Source organism: Gastrolobium bilobum, unplaced genomic scaffold (assembly GCF_033153095.1).
Source record: "Gastrolobium bilobum isolate Gb01-03AN ecotype WA unplaced genomic scaffold, APGP_CSIRO_Gbil_v1 utg34197, whole genome shotgun sequence".
NCBI classification, from domain to species: domain Eukaryota; kingdom Viridiplantae; phylum Streptophyta; class Magnoliopsida; order Fabales; family Fabaceae; genus Gastrolobium; species Gastrolobium bilobum.
This window is the reverse complement of record NW_026897668.1, coordinates 64,576-83,677: the sequence shown is the minus strand read 5'-3', so window position 1 is coordinate 83,677 and position 19,102 is coordinate 64,576.

The window sequence follows — 19,102 nt, the reverse complement described above, 5'->3', positions numbered from 1 at the left end:
TTACTGAGGTATAAGTTGATCCTTTTTCTATTTATTTATATGATCAAGACGTTAATATTTTTTTGTGTTATTTTTTATTCAGTGCATAATATAAATATTTATCCTCGTAATTAAGTTATTAATATGTTCAAATAAAGTTACATTTCTTATAATGTCCTATAAGGTATATATTGTCATATTGACATGATTTTGAAATAGTTTTTACTACCCGTATTATAAATATTTATTCTTAGTGTATATTATATATATATATATAGAGAAATTAAAAATTCAGTCACTGGACCGTCCAGTGCACTAAGTTCTCCCGCGAGAACTTAGTGCAATTAATATTACAATGGTGTTCTTAGGGTGTTCTCCCGGGAAAACATAGTGCACTGGACTGATCTTTGCATCGAGTCACTGTACACTCACTAAACTCTCTCTCTCTCTCTCTCTCTCTCTCTCTCTCTCTCTCTATATATATATATATATATATATATATATATATATATATATATATATAGAGGGGGTAGGATCTTTTGACACCGGTGTCAAATTTGAAGTTTTACACCTCATCTGAGAGCCGTTAGATCAAAAAAGATCAACGACTCTGATTTGTAAGTATGTGACACCATTGATTTTTTCGATCTAACAACTCTCAGATGAGGTGTCAAATTTCAAATTTAACACTGGTATCAAAGGATCCTACCTCATATATATATATATATGGGTCAGAAAATTTCTACACTGGTATCAGATTAAGAAGTCTTATACCAACTCGCGGTCATTGATTTGATTAGATCTAACAGCTCAAATATCTAATAAATCATAACCATTATATATAAATAGGACCAATGATCACGATTGAGAGTATAATTTATATTGGTATAAAATAATCCTGACCCTATATATATATATATATATAAAATATTTCTTTAATCAATGGAGATAAGTTATCTACGGCGAGCCCAAAAAAATGTTGTTTTAAGGTTGATAAAAAGTTATTTTTATAATTTTAATTTATTGTAGGGTTATATTAGTCTTTATCATTCAAAAATTTTAATCTTATAATCTCAGGACGACGTTGTTTTTGGTTCACTGATGATAAAATTATCTGTAATTACTGGGGGAAAAAACATATAACAAAAATTATCTTTAAAACCTCCAAAATTATATCGTTTTGAGGGTTGATATAATTAATAAAGGGTGTTTTAGTAAAATTTATATTAAAAAACAAAATTCTTAAAATATCCTTTATGAATTATCTTAATCCCTAAAATGACGTAATTTTGAGATTGTTGATGATACCGTGGCAGGATATTTTGTTTCCCATATGTATGTATATAATTATGTATGTATGTGTAAAATTTATATTTTTGTGCAATACAAATATATATTTATTAATTTAAATATTAATATGCTTATACAGAAATTTTCTATTTACGTGTAATGTAAATACTTATCTTTGTGATTTAGAAATTTAAAAAAATATTTACTCATGACATTTAAATAATAATAAGGTTTTACATTAATTGTACGTGTTAACAATGTAGGAAGGTATCTTCGAACTATGATGAGGCAAGATAGAGTCTCTAAGCATTTATATGGTGGGCTGGTTGAAAAAGTAAAGAGCAAGCTTAGTAGTTGGGAACAACAATGCCTTTATCAAGTAGGAAGGATCACTCTTTCACAATCTGTTTTGGCTGCAATTCCTTCCTATCAGATGCAAAGTTGTAAACTCCCTCTGATGGTGTGTGAGAATATAAAGAAGCTGCAAAGAAATTTTATCTGGGGAGATAAAATTAATGCCCGTAGACATCATCCAATTAATTGGAATGTAGTCACATCTCCTAAACTTCATGGTGGTATGGGGTTGAGAAATTTAACTAAGATGAATGATGCTTTTCTGGCAAAAAAGGCCTGGAAAATTTATACAGAACCAGAGCATCTTTGGGTGCAAGTGCTTCATGCCAAATACAAGGTTGGTACAAGGTCAAATTCTCTCTTTGTTGCAAAAAATAATGACTCTAGTTTGTGGAAAAATGTTTGCAGATTGTGGCATGTTATGGAGAATAATATGGAATGAGAACTTGATAATGGCAAAGAGGTTAGGTTTTGGAAGGCTGTTTGGCTTCCAGGTTCATGTAAATTGGAAGATTTTGCTGAAAATGAGGATATTATGAGTCTGGAAAATGTAAAGGTTGCTGATGTTGTAAGCTTTTCAGGTGAGTGGGATTTTTCTAAGCTGATTAGTTGGTTACCTTTGAATATTGTTGATATTATCCGAAGTGTTTTACCTCTTATTGTCAATGATGGTCCTGATAGAAAGATTTGGGGAATTCAAAAATCTCAATCTGTTTCTGTGAGTGTCCTTTATGATTATCTGTCTAATTATGAAGTTATTGATGATGCTACTAAAAAGACTTGGAATAGGCTTTGGACTTGGAAGGGTCCTCAAAGAATAAAAATATTCACTTGGAAGTTGCTCCATCAGAGACTATTAACGAATAGTTATATGTCCATTTGGAATGGTAGTGATGGTACGTGTTCTTGTGGAATTGGGGAACCTGAAGCTATTATCCATGCTAAAGTAATTTGGGATTGTCTTATTCCTATTAATTTCAGCGTTGTCTTCTTTAATTCTACGATAGAGCACTAGATTGCTATTAATTTTAGCGGTAATTTCATGGATAGTAGTCAAGATAAATGGTTGTCTACTTTCTAGGTTACTTGCTGGAAGATTTGGAGCCGGAGGAATATGATGAATCATGGTGAAGAGGTGCCCTCGGTTGGGAGTAAAGTATAAATAATTAAAAAAATTGTTTCAGAGGTTGATAGTGCTGTTACAAATCAAAAGTCTTATAATCCAGGTCCTCTTATCAGCAACGTCCTCGTGTCTTGGAATTTTCCTGAAGATGGGTTTGTGAAGGTAAATACGGATGGAGCTTCCCGTGATAATCCTGGCTTGGCAGGTTGCGGGGGTGTAATTAGGAACTCCCAAGGTATTTGGTTGGATGGATTTGCGTATAAGTTGGGTTTCTGCTCTTCTTTTAAAGCTGAATTATAGGGTATTCTGATGGGTTTGGAAAGGGCTTGGAGCAATGGTTACAGGAAAATTATCTTAGAAAGTGATTCGTTGTTGGCAATTACTATGCTCACCAAATGTAATGCAGCAGTCCGTGAGGTGCAGTTGGTTTCTCGTATACGGATGTGGCTTGGTAAAGAGTGGCAGGTTTCTCTCCATCACAACTTCAGAGAAGGCAACTCGTGTGCAGACTGGTTAGCTAACTTTATTTTAGATTCTGCTGAGTAAGCTGATCAGTGCTTTTTTAGTCAACCTCCGCTTGGTGTTCAACATTTGTATCTTGGTGATCTTGCTTCGGTAGGAAGGGAGTGTGTTGTGGCACTCCCTTGGTAGTTTAATTTATTTTTTTTTGGGACTCCTAGCCCTTTTGTTTATAAAAAAAAAAGTTTTACATTAATTTCTTTATGATATAAATATTTGATTAAATAATTGGTAACTTTTTAAATTTATAGAATTTTAAAATTCTTTAATATAAGTTAGAAAAGTATTGAGTAAGTTTTGATTTTTCTAATATTTAAAAAAATAGTCATATTTAGTGCCTAACTAAGAGTATTTGAATATTTTTTCTAGAAAAAAATTAAAATAAAAAAATTATTTAAAAAATATATAACAAGCATTTGTTATAATTTACCATTCAAGAAATAAAATGAATGGATAAAGCTTTTTTATATAAATATTAATTTTATAAATTTTTACTCCATTTTAAAGTTATATCAAATTAATCACTAATGTGAATTTTTTATTATCATTTAGACAAACTGAATTTAGTGTATTTTTGGGTGAAAATTACATGAATAAGATTTACATAAAATTATATGAAAAGTTCATCTTATAATTTTTTATCCATATTTTTATTTTTTTGGAGTATTTAACTATTTATTCATATTTTTATAAAGCACATGAAACTGAAGTCTAATATTATTCTTTTAATAATTATGAATGTATATCGTTAAAGAATTTTTCATTATTTGTTTTTGTAAAATATTAACGTTTTTAAAAATAAAGAGTCTTGTCGCAAATTAAAAAATAAGAAATCAAAAGTGAGAGAGAGAAAAATTATTGAGTGACGTGTATGAATATAATAAAATGAAAAGTAAAACATATTATGAAAATTAGGAAAAATATAAACGGATGAGAATACAATGAAAATAAATAAATTTTATCAAATAAATCACAATTTTTTTTTTATAAAAACAAGTTATATAAAAAAACCAAGAAAAAACAATTAACCGAAAAAGTTTTATATCGTAAATTGGTACTTGTCCAGAAAAATTATACTTTATTCTTATTATTATTATGGACAATAAATTACGCTTTGCAAGTATTATATTTTATAGATTATAGATTATAAATTATGCTTCGTTAATATTTTTATAGATTATTAATAAGCATGTTACCACAAAGAAGTAGGATCCTTTGACACCGGTCTCAAATTTCAATTTTGACACCTCATTTGAGAGCCGTTTGATAAAAAAATCAACGACTCTAATTTCCAAACATGTGACACCATTGATCTTTTTTGATCAAACGGTTCTCAGATGAGGTGTCAAAATTGAAATTTGACACTGGTGTCAAAGAATCCTACTTCTACCACAAAAAAAGGATTATATCTTAAGAGCTTCTTATGATAGCTTAGTTGGCAGTTGAACTTCTAAGGTTGCGCATGACAACCATTCTGATTCCTGGCACTGTTTCTGAAAAGAAATGATTCTTTTCTATTTTTATACCTTAGAACAATTCTGAAAATCAGAATTACATTTGTTAACATATTCTATTTTTATTCTGAGAATCAGAATTACGTTTGATAACACATTTTTTTTTATTCTGAGAATCAGAATTACGTTTACTAGCACAATAAAAATTTATTTCTTTATTTTTTGTTTATAGATTTCAGAGTCATATGTATATCCCCAACTCAACTGAAAATATGAATATGATCCAATAGTGTAATCCTATCAATCTGTCTTATAGAAACTTTTGGTGATAAACACTTAAATATTGTGAAACAATACATTTTGTGAAACGTGCCTTGAAAGTAGGAATAAAACAAACAAAAGCGGATTTGAAACGGAACAGTAACGACACAATACATTTCGTGAAACGGTTCAAGTAACATACATTAGAGTTAGCTTGTACTACGAAACAGCTTATAAACAAAAGTAAAAAAAATTTGCTAATGATCCTCGATTCAATCATACATATAGAACCGTTACACTGGTCCTTCAGGTAAATTGCGTCTTTCATCTCCATTAGAGTTATTTGTTTCGTGAAGATGATAAGGAAAACATACAACACTGTATATGAAAATTTAGCATAAAAATACTAAGATCCTCGATTTAATCAACCAAACATATTCATATTTAATGGATTCTACAATCAATCGCTAATAAACCTTCATTTCGTGAAATCATGAGGTTTATATCCCCAATTTCAAAAATCCCAAAATTTGCAAAAGACCTTCAAGAGCCCTAATCCCAATTTCAAAAATTCCAAAATTTGCAACTACAAATTCTGATCGCAGGTCATAAAAGAAGAAAAGTTAAATTACAAAACAAGCATTTAATCCTACCATTAACCCGAGATTCATTCAAGACGAAGAGGTGAGGAGCACATTTGTTGTTCTTGTGTGAAGAGAGAGACGTGCAACTGGGAACGCAAGAGAGAGAGGAAAGGAGACGAAGAACTGAAGGGATGAGTGGTGATGATACAGTTGAAGGCCAGTGATCCTTAGCTGTGGGCGTGTGAGCGGGAACGAAGTCGTGAGAGCGCGAGACAAAACTTATTCTATTTTTGAGAAGCCGAAATTTTTTGATTCTTTATTTGTTTCTCATTACACAAAAAAAACCGGTTTATCCCGGGAACAAAAAAATAAACTGTTTTTATCAAACGCAATCCTCATCCATTTTCGTTTCCGAAAATAAAAATTAAAAAAAAAACTCATTCCAAAAAAATTATCATGCACACCCTAAATGTTTGCTTGGGGTCAGAGTTTGAACCCCTCACCCAAGCAAACTCTTGAAAAAGTCGATACTCCCAAGTTCATACCATAAGTTTTTTTTGGGCAAAAAAGAGAGTAAAGTATTTTTGGTCCTCAATAAAAATAACGGATCTAATTTATTCCCTTGGAAAAAAATCGAAATCATGATGATTCTGAAATTCAATTCAAATTTCAAAGAATACACATATTAGTTTCTCACAAAGACTAACATACATTGATCTATTTTAAAAGGATCACGAGTCGATTTTCTTTCTTTCTAAGGAATTAAAATAGGCCCTTTAATTTTTTATTGAGGATTCAAAATGTACTTTATTCAAAAAAAAAATTAAAGTTGTAGTTTTTTTTCTTGTTTATTTTTGTTTTTGTTTTTTAATACATTAAAAAATTATATTAAATTTTTTTTTTCAGAGGTGCTGCCCCTAATTGTAAAATTTGGTGAGGTGTGGAAATATAAATAAAATTTAACTGTAGTGAGGTGTGGAACCTATCGGTCTTTTTGTCATTTCTTGATATTCAACAGGTATTGTGAGACATTTGTGTCTTTCTTGATGTTCTTGAGTTGTATTTTCAACTGTTTAATTTTTGCTCTTGTTTGGGAGGCAAATAATTCTTCAAGTTTTTGCCAAACTTGGAAAGAGGTGGAGCAACCTACCATGCGGGTATAGATTGTTTCTGACATGGAAGAGAGCAGCCATGAGAGGAGAAATTGATCTTGCTGAATGTCAATGGAATCCTGTTCTGGTGATGGCTGTTTGCCTGTTTTTGCAGATGTGCCAGCTTTGGCTGCCTCTGTGGTTGTCTGGTCAGCTTCTTCTTGAGAATCTTTATGTGCTTCGTGTGAAGACTTGTCAGTGGAAACTTGAATCTCTTGATCGATGAACCGGGTCAAATTGTAACCTCTGATTGTTGCCAGTGCTTGCTGCTTCCGTGGCAAGAAATTGTTTTCATCGAGCATGAAGGAAACGGGGTTGGCAAAAGATTGGATTGAGTTGCGCTTTTCAGGCTCCATGGATCAGAAGCTCTTGATACCATGAAAGATATTGAGCAATGCAGAAAGAAAAGTATATACTGAATAATTCTTGTATTGAATTGAATGAATATTCTGATTACATAGTGATGCTACTTATACTAATACTGACTTAACAGAATACCAGAAACAACTAACTATTAATATCTAACTAGGCTTAGGCTTATGGACTTTGACGGCCCACTATTAATATCTGTATCCTTTCATAGTAGGGGTGCTAAACGAGCCAGGGGCCTTACAGGGGGCCTTTGGCTCGGCTCGTGAAGGTCTGAGCTTTTATGTCTAACATTGATTGTTGGAACCAAGCTTGGACTTGTATAAAAGCTCGTTTAATAAAAAAGCCTCAGACTACAATTTAAAAGCTCGACCTTAGAGCTTTCCAGGCTAGCCTGATATATTAATTTTTATTTTTATTTTTTATTTTTTATACTACTTGTGATAGCCCTCTCTCTCCTCAATCCATTTCATCCCATTTTATTAATTAAACAGACTTTTTGGATGATTTTATTTTATATTATGCTTTTTGGATATACATTAAATTTATGAATATTTATGGAATTACTAGTGTTGTTGACTGTATATTTTGTTTGGATAAAATTTTGTTGTCTTATTTTGTTTTAAACAGGGTAACAGGCTAAACCAGACTTTTATTTTTTGTAAATAAGACAGGCCACAGGCTGAAATTATATTCATAACAGGTAACGGGCTTGGTCAGGCTGACACATTTAAATACAGGCTTAGCCTTTTAAGACTATAGCTCGGCTCGGCTCGGCCCGTTAACACCCATAGTTTCCAGTTTTCCTGCTGGTATCATTTCCTGTGTATTTAAATCATCTCTAGTATTGAACCAAAAAATAAAAAACAAATAGGATTATCCCTCACAGAATAAAAAATTAAAAAAATACAAGATCGTACGATTCGATATCAAGTGCAACAATTAAAAACAAAAAGCTAACTACCAATATATATATATATATATATATATATATATATATATATATATATATATATATATAGAGGTAGGATCCTTTGACACCGGTGTCAAATTTGAAGTTTGACACCTCATCTGAGAGTCGTTAGATCAAAAAAGATCAATGGTGTCACATGCTCACAAATCAGAGTCATTAATCTTTTTTGATCTAACGACTCTCAGATGAAGTGTCAAACTTCAAATTTGACACCGGTGTCAAAGGATCCTGCCTCATATATATATATAGATTTTATAAAAGTTATGTTATATGAAAAGTGATTGTGTAATGTTATAGAGATTCGTTTTGCATGTCGTAATTTCTTTTTTCTTTAAAAAGTGTGGGCCTCACAAAATGTTGTGTGTGTAAGAAAATTTGTTGTGTCATGTTAAATGTCAAATGCAAACCCCTATATATATATATGGGAAAAGTATTTCTCCAGTCACTGGAGATAAAGTTATCTCCAATGAGCTCAAATCAACGTCATTTTGGGTTATAAGATTAAAAAATTATAATGATAAAGACTAATATAACCTTGCAATAAGCTCAAAACTCCTTGATATTTGCTCCAAAACGATGTCGTTATGAGCTCACTTGAGATAACTTTATCTCCGGTTACTGAAGAAATATTTTACCCTATATATATATATAGAGGTAGGATCATTTGACACCGGTGTTAAATTTTAATTTTGACACCTCATCTAAGAGCCGTTAGATCAAAAAAGATCAATGGTGTCACATGCTTGCAAATCAGTGTCGTTGATCTTTTTTTATCTAACGGGCTCTCAGATGAGGTGTCAAAATTGAAATTTGACACCGGTGTCAAAGCATCCTACCTCATATATATATATATATATATAAATATATATATATATATATATATATATATATATAAAGGAGATGGTTCTTTTGATTTCAGAGTAAGATTTTGAAGTCTTACTACTCATCTCAGTCATTGATAGACGGAAATCAATGGTTGTCTTTATAGTGTAATTAATAATTAATTTGCTTACCAAAAAAATAAAATAATATTTAATTAATTAATATGACTTCCAAAGCTATAACTGTTAGATAAGCAGAAATCAACGGTTGAGATAAGTAGTAAGACTTAAATTTTTTACTCTGGAGTTAAATGATCTCTCTCCATATATATATATATATATATATATATGAGAGATCTTTTGATTTTAGAGTAAGATTTAGAAGTCTTATTTCATATCCCAACCCTTGATTTTCGTCCATCTACAATTATAGTTTAATGAGTTATAACAATTAATTAATTATTAATTTCAAATAAATGATAACCGTTAGATGTACAAAAATCAATGGCTGAGATGTGGAGTAAGACTTTTAAGTCTTACCCTGGAGTCAAATGATCACTTCCCTATATATATGTGTGTGTGTGTGTGTGTGTGTAAAAATATTTCTATAGTCACTCTAAATAAGATTATCTACCGCTACCCCAAAACTACGTCATTTTAATTAATGAAGGATGTTTTTGTAATTTTAGGTGAATTAATGAATGATGTTTCAGTAAAATATATATGATAAAAAAATAAACAAAATTACAGAAACACCCTACATTAATTCACCTAAAATTGCAAAAATATCATTCATTAATCAAAATGACGTAGTTTTTGGGGTAATTGTAGATAACCTTATTTAAAGTGGCTGTAAAAATATTTACCACACACACGCACGCATATAGGGTTTGATATTTATTTTTTTAGAGAATATAGAATTGTATCTTTTTAAATGAGACAAAAAAAAAATACATAATAGAAATTTTGGGGAGAAAGTGATTTTTTTAATTAAAATTTTGAATAAAAAATACTATGTTTAAATAAAATAACAATCCTTTAAAAGGATAAATATATATTTTTATAATAACTAAACAAGTATATTAAAAACAAGTGAAATTTTCAATAAAAGGTTTTAATATTTTTTCTTAAGTTATATACTATGTAGAACCGATACTGACATGGGATACGTGACACGATACGACACGACACTCCGACACGTTAATTCTAAAAAATATTAGATTTCGACACGTTAGGACACGTTTTGATATTAAATAATATTTTTAATTTATGTAGTATATATTTTTTAATATTCAATAATTAAACAAAAAAATGAATCTAAACTTATAATATTCATAAATTTTGCAAAGAAACATAAGATATCCCAAATATTTATATTAAACTCAATAAAATGGTAATCGTAATCCAACGATCTAATAGTTGGAACTAAAAACTCAACGCAACATAACCTTTGAACCTTTTTTTGAATTTTTATAACGCGTGTTGGAGTGTCGGGAGTGTCGGAGTGTCCGAGAGTGTCGGGAAGTGTCAGACACGACACGTCAAGATTTTTGAAGTGTCGGTGCTTCATAGGTTATATATATATATATATGGGAAAAATGTGTGTCATTTTAAAAGATGTAAAGTTGTGTCATTTTAAGAGAGAGTAAGAGATAGATAAAGGATGAGAGAGAGTTGACAAAAAAAATAAAGATGTGGATCCCATCTTTTTGTGAGAGTGAAATGATATAAGTTGTGTCATTTAAAAGGATAAACATTTTTTCCTATATATATATATATAGGGGTAAACCTTTCTACAGTCTCAAAAATTATGTCGTTTTGATTAATAAAAGATGTTTCTGTAATTTTAGGTGAATTAATGAAGTGTATTTTCGTAATTTTGTTTATTTTTTATCATATACATTTTACTAAAATACCCTTCATTAATTCATCTAAAATTACATAAACCCTTCGTTAATCAAAACGACGTAATTTTTGGGTAGCTGTAGATAACCTTGTCTAAAGTGACTATAGAAATATTTTTTCCTATATATAGAGAGAGAGAGAAAAAAAAGATTTCTCAAAAAACTTGACATATATTTATTCCCGTCCGTCCAAAAAACTACATCGTTTTGTTTATTTATTTTCTTATATTAATTGATTCACTTTTGTATGATTTTCATTTTCTTTTTTTCTCTCTTCTTTTATCACTGTTGATCCGTCTTTATACAATTAGGATTTAGTAGCCGGAGATAAAGTTATTTCAAGCCACTTAAGAAACGATAAGCCCATATATATATATATATATATATATATGAAGTTTTTATATAAAGTTATTTTAATATCTAAATTGTAAAGGTAACTATTTCTATTAAATTATATTAATATATAAATCACAAAAATAAAATTTGCATTTAAGAGGAATGAAAATTTTACATTAAGACATATTAATATTTAAGTTATAAATAATGAACCACCATTGCGTATTGTTACTTATTGGGTATAGAATATATCTATTTTTTTTTCTGCAGATAAAATTGTTCATGTATACTGTAAATTAAAAATCTGCATATTAGTATTTAAATCATATAAAGTTTTGTGTTACTTAAAAATAAAATGTTATACAAACATATTTAAAAATAATATTTACGTTTTGGGATAGATTATTTCATCTACTCTTATTTTACTTACTTTTGTCTACCTCTCTCAACACCATTAGATTACAATATCATCAAACGGTGAAGATTTGCAGAATAAAATAAATATTTTCCCCCAATTCTTTCTTTTCATTGTTTGTCATGCTTTTTCTCTCTCCTCTCCTTTTTCTTTATCAATTTGCATAATTTACAATCGAAATTTATATTATAATCTAAATCCATGTAATTTACATGCTAGAAGAGTATAATTTTTAGATTTTTTTGAATCTGATATAATTAATTCAGCATAATTTTTAAAATTTCTTGAATCTGATTTACCGATAGATCAAGAGGGGATGGAAATTTAGAGAGAGACAAAGAGGGGTGTGAGAGAAAAATTAAGATTATAAGAGATAATTAATTACCGTTAGTTTTAATTATAATCTAACGGTGATTAGATTAGTTATAAGGATAATAAATTTAGCTGGTGGTAAGTATAACTCTTAATTTTAAGTTGATAGCCATCACTTTGAATGTATTGGTTAATAAATTTTTAAGCATTTAAGAATAGAAATATTATCAAATATACCAGCCTATTTCATAAAAAGATATTCTTTTTTTTTTTTGGTTGCAATGAAAAGATATTCTTAACTTGATCAATTTTCGATTATAAGTTTTTTTTTATTATTATTATTTATTTTTTATCTCAGCTTGATTTTTAATGTTTCTAAAACTTTTAAAGTCAAGTTCATTTTAAAAATAAATTATAATTATTTTAATAAAAGAAATAAGTTATATTAAAAATTATATAACAATAAATAAACTTTTAAAGTGAATAAATAAAAATACATTCATCATTAATCTAATTTAAAGTGTATCACACACATGTACCAAAAAAAAAAAAAGTGTATCACACACAAATTACTGTACATGTTGCGTGTGTTCATTATTTAAGTATATTAAAAACGTATTCATTTCTGGACATACATTACTTTACACAAATCAGATTAATTAAATTAATAAGATTATCATAAATAAAATAATTAAAATTAAAACTAGAGAAACAACTCATTGTAGAAGTTAATTTTATAAAGAGACGAACGAAAATAATAGTATCCCGTGACATGGGATCCTGTAGTTAAATTTTTTCATTTATATATGCATTAATGTTAGATTAAATAGAGAAATTAGATATTGGGTTTGATGTTTGTAATTTTAAATGACATAAGTTATGTCATTTTAGAAGAAAGATAAATACAAAAATTGAAAATCATGGGAGAGAGAAAGTGAGTGATTTTTTTTAATTTAAATTTTAAATAAAAAAATTTATTTTGTATCTATTTCTTTCCTAAAATGATATAACTTTATGTCATTTAAAATGACAAATACTTCTCCCTTACACAAAAAAAAAAATAGATATTAGATTAGATGGCATGCGTAAAACTTTCCCTCTAAAGCACACAATAAATTCATGAACTCTAAAATGAATTATATGTACAAGCAAAATAAACAAATATATGCATTTCCTCTTACAACTATTTCAATGCTTCTATGCTTTCTATTCATTCCTCACATGGTGACACTGGTTCTATTCGTTCTTCAACTGCACAATTTTCCTATTGGCTTTCCAATTTTGGACCGATAAGGAATTGTGCTACTTCTGATATGCTCAACAAACATCCTCCCAAGCCCATCGGCTCCACAAGATACCAGTCTGATTCCAATGATAGCAGATTTAACTATCAAAGCTTGTGATAATTCAGCTGCTAGAATTAGAAAGAAGAAAACAATTAATTTTTATACTGGTCATGCTTCTGTCACCTATGTGGAACATGAAATTGGTGTTGATTTTGTGTTTCCTACAACAACACATGTTGCTGCAGTCATAAATCCAACCCATGGTGTAGTGTGTGCTTCTGATACTGAAAATAATTTTGAATCATTGTTATTCTTCATGTCTGGTTTCTGTCATAATGCTTCTTATGATGATCAAAATTACCAAATTCAATCGATGAATTATTTGGATATGATGAGCAAGACTGTGATGAGGGATGCATCTATTTTGCATAATCTGAATGCTATGCTTATGTTGGTTGCAAAAAACCTTGGTGTCCTCCTAGTCAACAAATCACTGTAGAGCTACAGAATCCTTCCTATGGAATTCTATGGGATCCTAGTGGTTTTAATGAGAACCGGAATTCAATATGTAATGAGAACCTTGGTGTCCTCCTCGTCAACCGGAATTATTATTTGAATTCAATAACCGGAATTCAAATAATAAGGAATATATAGTATGGTTATTTTTGTGTTTTACTTTTTTTTTTTTTTTTTATCTTATATATTTTTTTTCTGCTTTATTCTAATCAGTTATGTTATTTATTTTTACTCCTATTATTTTAAAAAAGAAAGACTTCTAAACTTAATCACAAAAATAATTAGTTAACCTATTGGTGTTTCTAACATGAGTGAAATTCACGCCCCCTTTATTTTATTAACAACTTTTTTTGTGTGGTTGTAGTTATTGAATTTATTTCTTTTGAAAAAATGGAGTGTTATTTTACGTTTATTTTTTTAAAAAAAATTATTTTAATATAGAGCTACAGTTGTTATTGGTAATAAAATTGAATTGTTTATTGGTGTTATTTGTATTTTATTTCACAACAAGAATGTAAATTTTGGTTATTAATTAGTGGAAACTGTTAAAGAAAAAAATCAATGAAGATATATATATATATATATATATGGAGTATGAAAATTTCTTATACATATTCATTAACAACTTTTTTTTTTTGTATTCTTAAATTTTTTAAAATATCTAAAACGCTAATTAAATGATTTATGTGGATTCAATGTCATTTAAATGATTTTAGACATTAGTCGCTGGTTATTCCATGTTTCTTTTTAATTATGAAGTTTGTTGTCCCTAGGGGTGTTAACGGGTCGAGCCGAGCCGAGCTTTGGTCTTAAAAGGCTAAGCCTGTGTTTAAATATGTCAGCCTGACCAAGCCTGTTACCTGTTATAAATATAATTGCCGGCCTGTGGCCTGACTTATTTACAAAAAATAAAATCTTGGTTTAGTCTTTTAACCTATTTAAAAAAATTATGACAACAAAAATTTATCTAAACAGAATATACAATCAACAACACTAGTAATTCCATAAATATTCATAAATTCAATGTATATCCAAACAGCATAATATAGAACAAAATTATTCAAAAATTCTATTTAACCAATAAAATGGATTGAGGAAAAAGATAGGGCTATTACAAGTAGTATAAAAAATATAAAATAGAAATAAAAAATGACATATTAGGCCAGCCTTAGAGGCTCTAAGGCCAAGCTTTTGAATTAAAGCCTGAAACATTTTTACTAAACGAGCTTTTATACAAGTTCAAGCCTGGTGCCAACAACCAATTTTAGACATATAAGTTCAGGCCTCCATAAGCCGAGCCAAAGGCACCTGGTTCGTTTAGCACCCCTAGTTGTCCCTCTATGTTAATGTTCTTCGCAGGTCACAGCTAGGGGTATAAATGGGCCAAGTTAAGCCAAACTTTGACTTTGATAGCTTAAGCCTATGTAAAATATTTAGAACCTATAATGACCTATTAGCCTATTAAATACTTGATTTATGGCCTGCCATATTATAAAAAACTAAAAAAACTGAATACGACTTTTAAGGCCTACCAAGTTGCAAACAAAAGTTTGTAGGCCCAAATCAAATTAAAATAAAAAAATAAAAAAGTTTATTCACAAAAGTCACATGAAATCAATTTTCATTAACATCACATGAAATAAGCTTTCATTAACATCACATGAAATAATGTTATCAAAGATCACATGAAAATTTCATATATGTCAGTTCCAATGAATTTCACTCAAGAGCTCAAATGGTTCAGAAAACCTCTGCAGATATTTGAGAAGTTTTTCATGTCATTATTTGCTCTGGTAGGCTATGTTTATTGGTGGGATGCACTGAATCTTTAGTGAAACAGTAGTACCAAAGTTTTATCCGGCTTCAAGGCTACCCCTGCTTCTTATTGTGGCTGTTGGCAGCAATGCTCGCAGAAAATGCTCCCTCACTTTGATTGTTGGAACTTGGAAGTTTGATTTCAACTCTTATTTTGAGCATTTTATCTCCACCCGTTGCTTGGTTGACCTTCCTCTTGTGGCTTGCCTTCTATGGAGTCACATCATATCACTATAAGGAAGAGCTCTCTAAATTCATATATAAATTCCAACGAATGAAGACATTGTATTCCCTTGAAGCAAGACCATAGTTGCTAGGTAGTTACAATTACTATAACATAAAACAGAAAGTAATTTAGAAAGTTAATATTGTTAGCAGCTATATGTAGAGGCTGTAAATAAATAAAGGAATGTACGCAAAGGAAATGATAGAAAAGAATATCAAATTTTTATTTCTTCTATGTTCCTCTGTTTTTTTTGGGTACAATATTTGTTCCTATGTTTTTACTTTTAACTAAATACTGATTAATGCATCGTTTACTTTTTGTGTCAGTCAATTTGTCAGCATGTGGCTTCAAGTTAACATTTTTTGGATGAAACATATTGTAATATCCTACAAAAATAGTAACAATAAAATTAATAATAATGATAATAAAAATAATAATAATAGTGTGTACCTTTGCATATGGTGTTATAGGCATTGATTGCTAATAGTATGTTACAATCTATATAAAGGAGAGTTCAATGTTGGAAACTTCGCTGATGTGTCACTCTCTGCTTAATTCTGAAAATTGTGTTCACACTACATGACATATAAAAACTTTCCTTCTTTGGTAAATTGGAAAAAGAATTTCTTTTAAAAAACAATTTTTTTTTTTAAATCGAAAAATAAATGACCATTTGTGGTGGCAGACAAGACATTGAATGTTCCACTGCCCATCACATTGGAATTGGTCAGCTGATTTAATTGCTTTTTACATTAGAATTTTGAAATTCGAATTTTGATTGCTCATTTAATTGGAATGACTCATCTGATCTAAAATTCAAATTTTGAAATGGAATGACTCAGCTGTTTTAATTGCTTATTTGATCTAAAAATTTCAAATTTTGAAATGGAATGACTCAGCTGTTTTAATTGCTTTTTATATTGGAATTGTTCATCTGATCTAAAATTCAAATTTTGAAATGGTTTCAAATTTTGAATTTAAAATGTGGATGGTGGGAAAAGATTTGGAGAGTTTTGGGTGACATTCCTTTTGTATAAATAGAGAAGTTGTGTTTCTTATTTTTTTTAGCTTGCCTACGATTTCTTTCTTCATTTTTGTTTGTAGGGGTTGTTGTGTTGGTATTATTTTGTTTTCTTTGGCTTTCTCCGATTCGTTTCATATTTTAATGGAAGGTCCTTCTTCTGCAAACGTGCCAGGATTGAGGAAAGTGTTTGTTGATCTTTGCAATGCTATCTTCTTATAAACAAGACGTAAATAATCTTTACGATTTGTTTTCTTTTTTTATACTAATTATCTTTTTTCATTTTGTAGGGCGGAAGTTTTCATCGTATTTCATTCTGTGTGGTTCTTGCCTACGTTTTTTTTCCTTCGTTCGTATGTGTAGCGGATGTTGTATGATTATTATTTTTGTTTACCTTATAAACAAGTTGCTATGAATTCGTGTTCTGTTTTTGTATACTAATTCTCTTTTTTTCGTTTTGTAAGGCGGAAGGTTTCGTCGTATTTCATGTTGTGTGGTTCTTGCCTACATTTTTTTTCTTCATTCATATGTGTAGCTAATGTTATATTATTATCATTTTTGTTTACTTTATAAACAAGTTGCTATGAATTAGTTTTTATTTTTTGTATACTAATTCTTTTTTTCTCGTTTTGTAGGGCAGAAGGTTTCGTTGTATTTCATGCTGTGTGGTTCTTGACTACATTTTTTTCTTCTTCGTTCATATGTGTAGCTAATGTTATATTATTATTTTTATTTACTTTACAAGGAAGTTTCTATGAATTAGTTTTCATTTTTTGTATACTAATTTTCTTTTTTTCGTTTTCCATGACTAAAGGTTTCATACTACTGTGATTAGTTATTTACGTAGTAAACGGCCTTCAATGCTGCGTAGTGCTTTCCTACGTTTTTTTTTGCTACCCGATACAAAAATTGAATGGTAATCAATGGAATAAAATGTCAACGGGTGAAGAGTTTAAAATTTATCTGCATCGAGGGTCCTTCTTCTGCAAACGTGCCAGGATGGAAGAAAGGGTTTGTCGATCTTTGCAATACTACTGCAAAAGTTGCAAGGATTTTTTAAGGCTTTCTGGCGATATTTTTTTTGTATTCTGCGAGTTGTGGATTCAAAGATTAGTGTAGTTGCTTTTATTTTGTTCATATGCATTTGTTGCAATGTAAGCAAAAAATATGACTTATACATGCTTATTTGATTAAGTTGCATTCAAATCTCGTTCAGACAACATTTTTTTTTTGTCCTTAAAAAAATTTAATCCAATCTTTTTTTTTTTGCCGATACTATGACTTTAGTTGGGTGTTAACATATTAGTGTTACTTATTTAATGAGTTTTTGCCTTCTGTATCGTAGGCACAAGGAACGAAAATCACACAAGAAATGACATATTTAGTAAGTGTTGAACTCATCCCTCCAATGATTGCTAAGAAATGACACTGAATGAATAGCATTTTCATATTATAGGTAAAAGCTGATATTTTAAATCCATATTTGCTTGGTGTTATTGTTACCTTGATTTTGTTGATAAATGTTATAGTTAGCAATGATGTGTACACATTTTTCTTTTTATATCCCTTTCTCATTTTAACATGGTGTATTATAACGTATTATGGTGTATTATGATGTAGTTGTATGCAAAATTAATTATTTTTCTGAATAACAAATTTTTGTTTGTGGTTGATATTTACAAAGCTCTGTGTCAATGCTGTAATTTTTTTCACCTGAAATATAGAACAAAATAACAACGCAGTTTTTGTAAATATAAGGTTTGCAGTGCGATTAACCAATCATGGCGGACGACACAAATTTTGATCTTTTTTCCCGTGCATCGCATGGGTAATATACTAGTTTGACTATAAAAATGTAACATTCACCAGTTATGATTGGTTATCATGCAATTAGTAAATGCCAACAACTATTATTATTTTTTAATTTTTAATCATTAAGATATTAATAATAATTAAAATAATTATGATGACCATCTTTTAGTTGTTCAAATATTAAAATTTGTCTTCCATTAAATGTTAAAAGAAAACTATACTTAACATTATCATGTACTCTTTTAATTTCCATTAAGGAATTAAAGATACATTTAAAAATTTTAAAAGTTGCAAATTCTTTGATTAAATATTGAAGTAAATATTTACATCATATATATATATAAAATTATTTCAATATCTGTAAAGAACCACTTCAACCCAAAATCTTAAGGTGTTGAGTAAGGGTCTTTTTAATGATTTATATTACACTCTAACACACCCCCTCACACAAGAGCCCTTTGGGCTTAAAGTGTGGATATTGCACAGGCCAATTTTTTTTTAATTAATTCCACTAGAAAGTGGGGCGGTGAGGATCGAACTCGTAACCTTATGGTCACTGAAGCTCTGATACCATGTAAAGA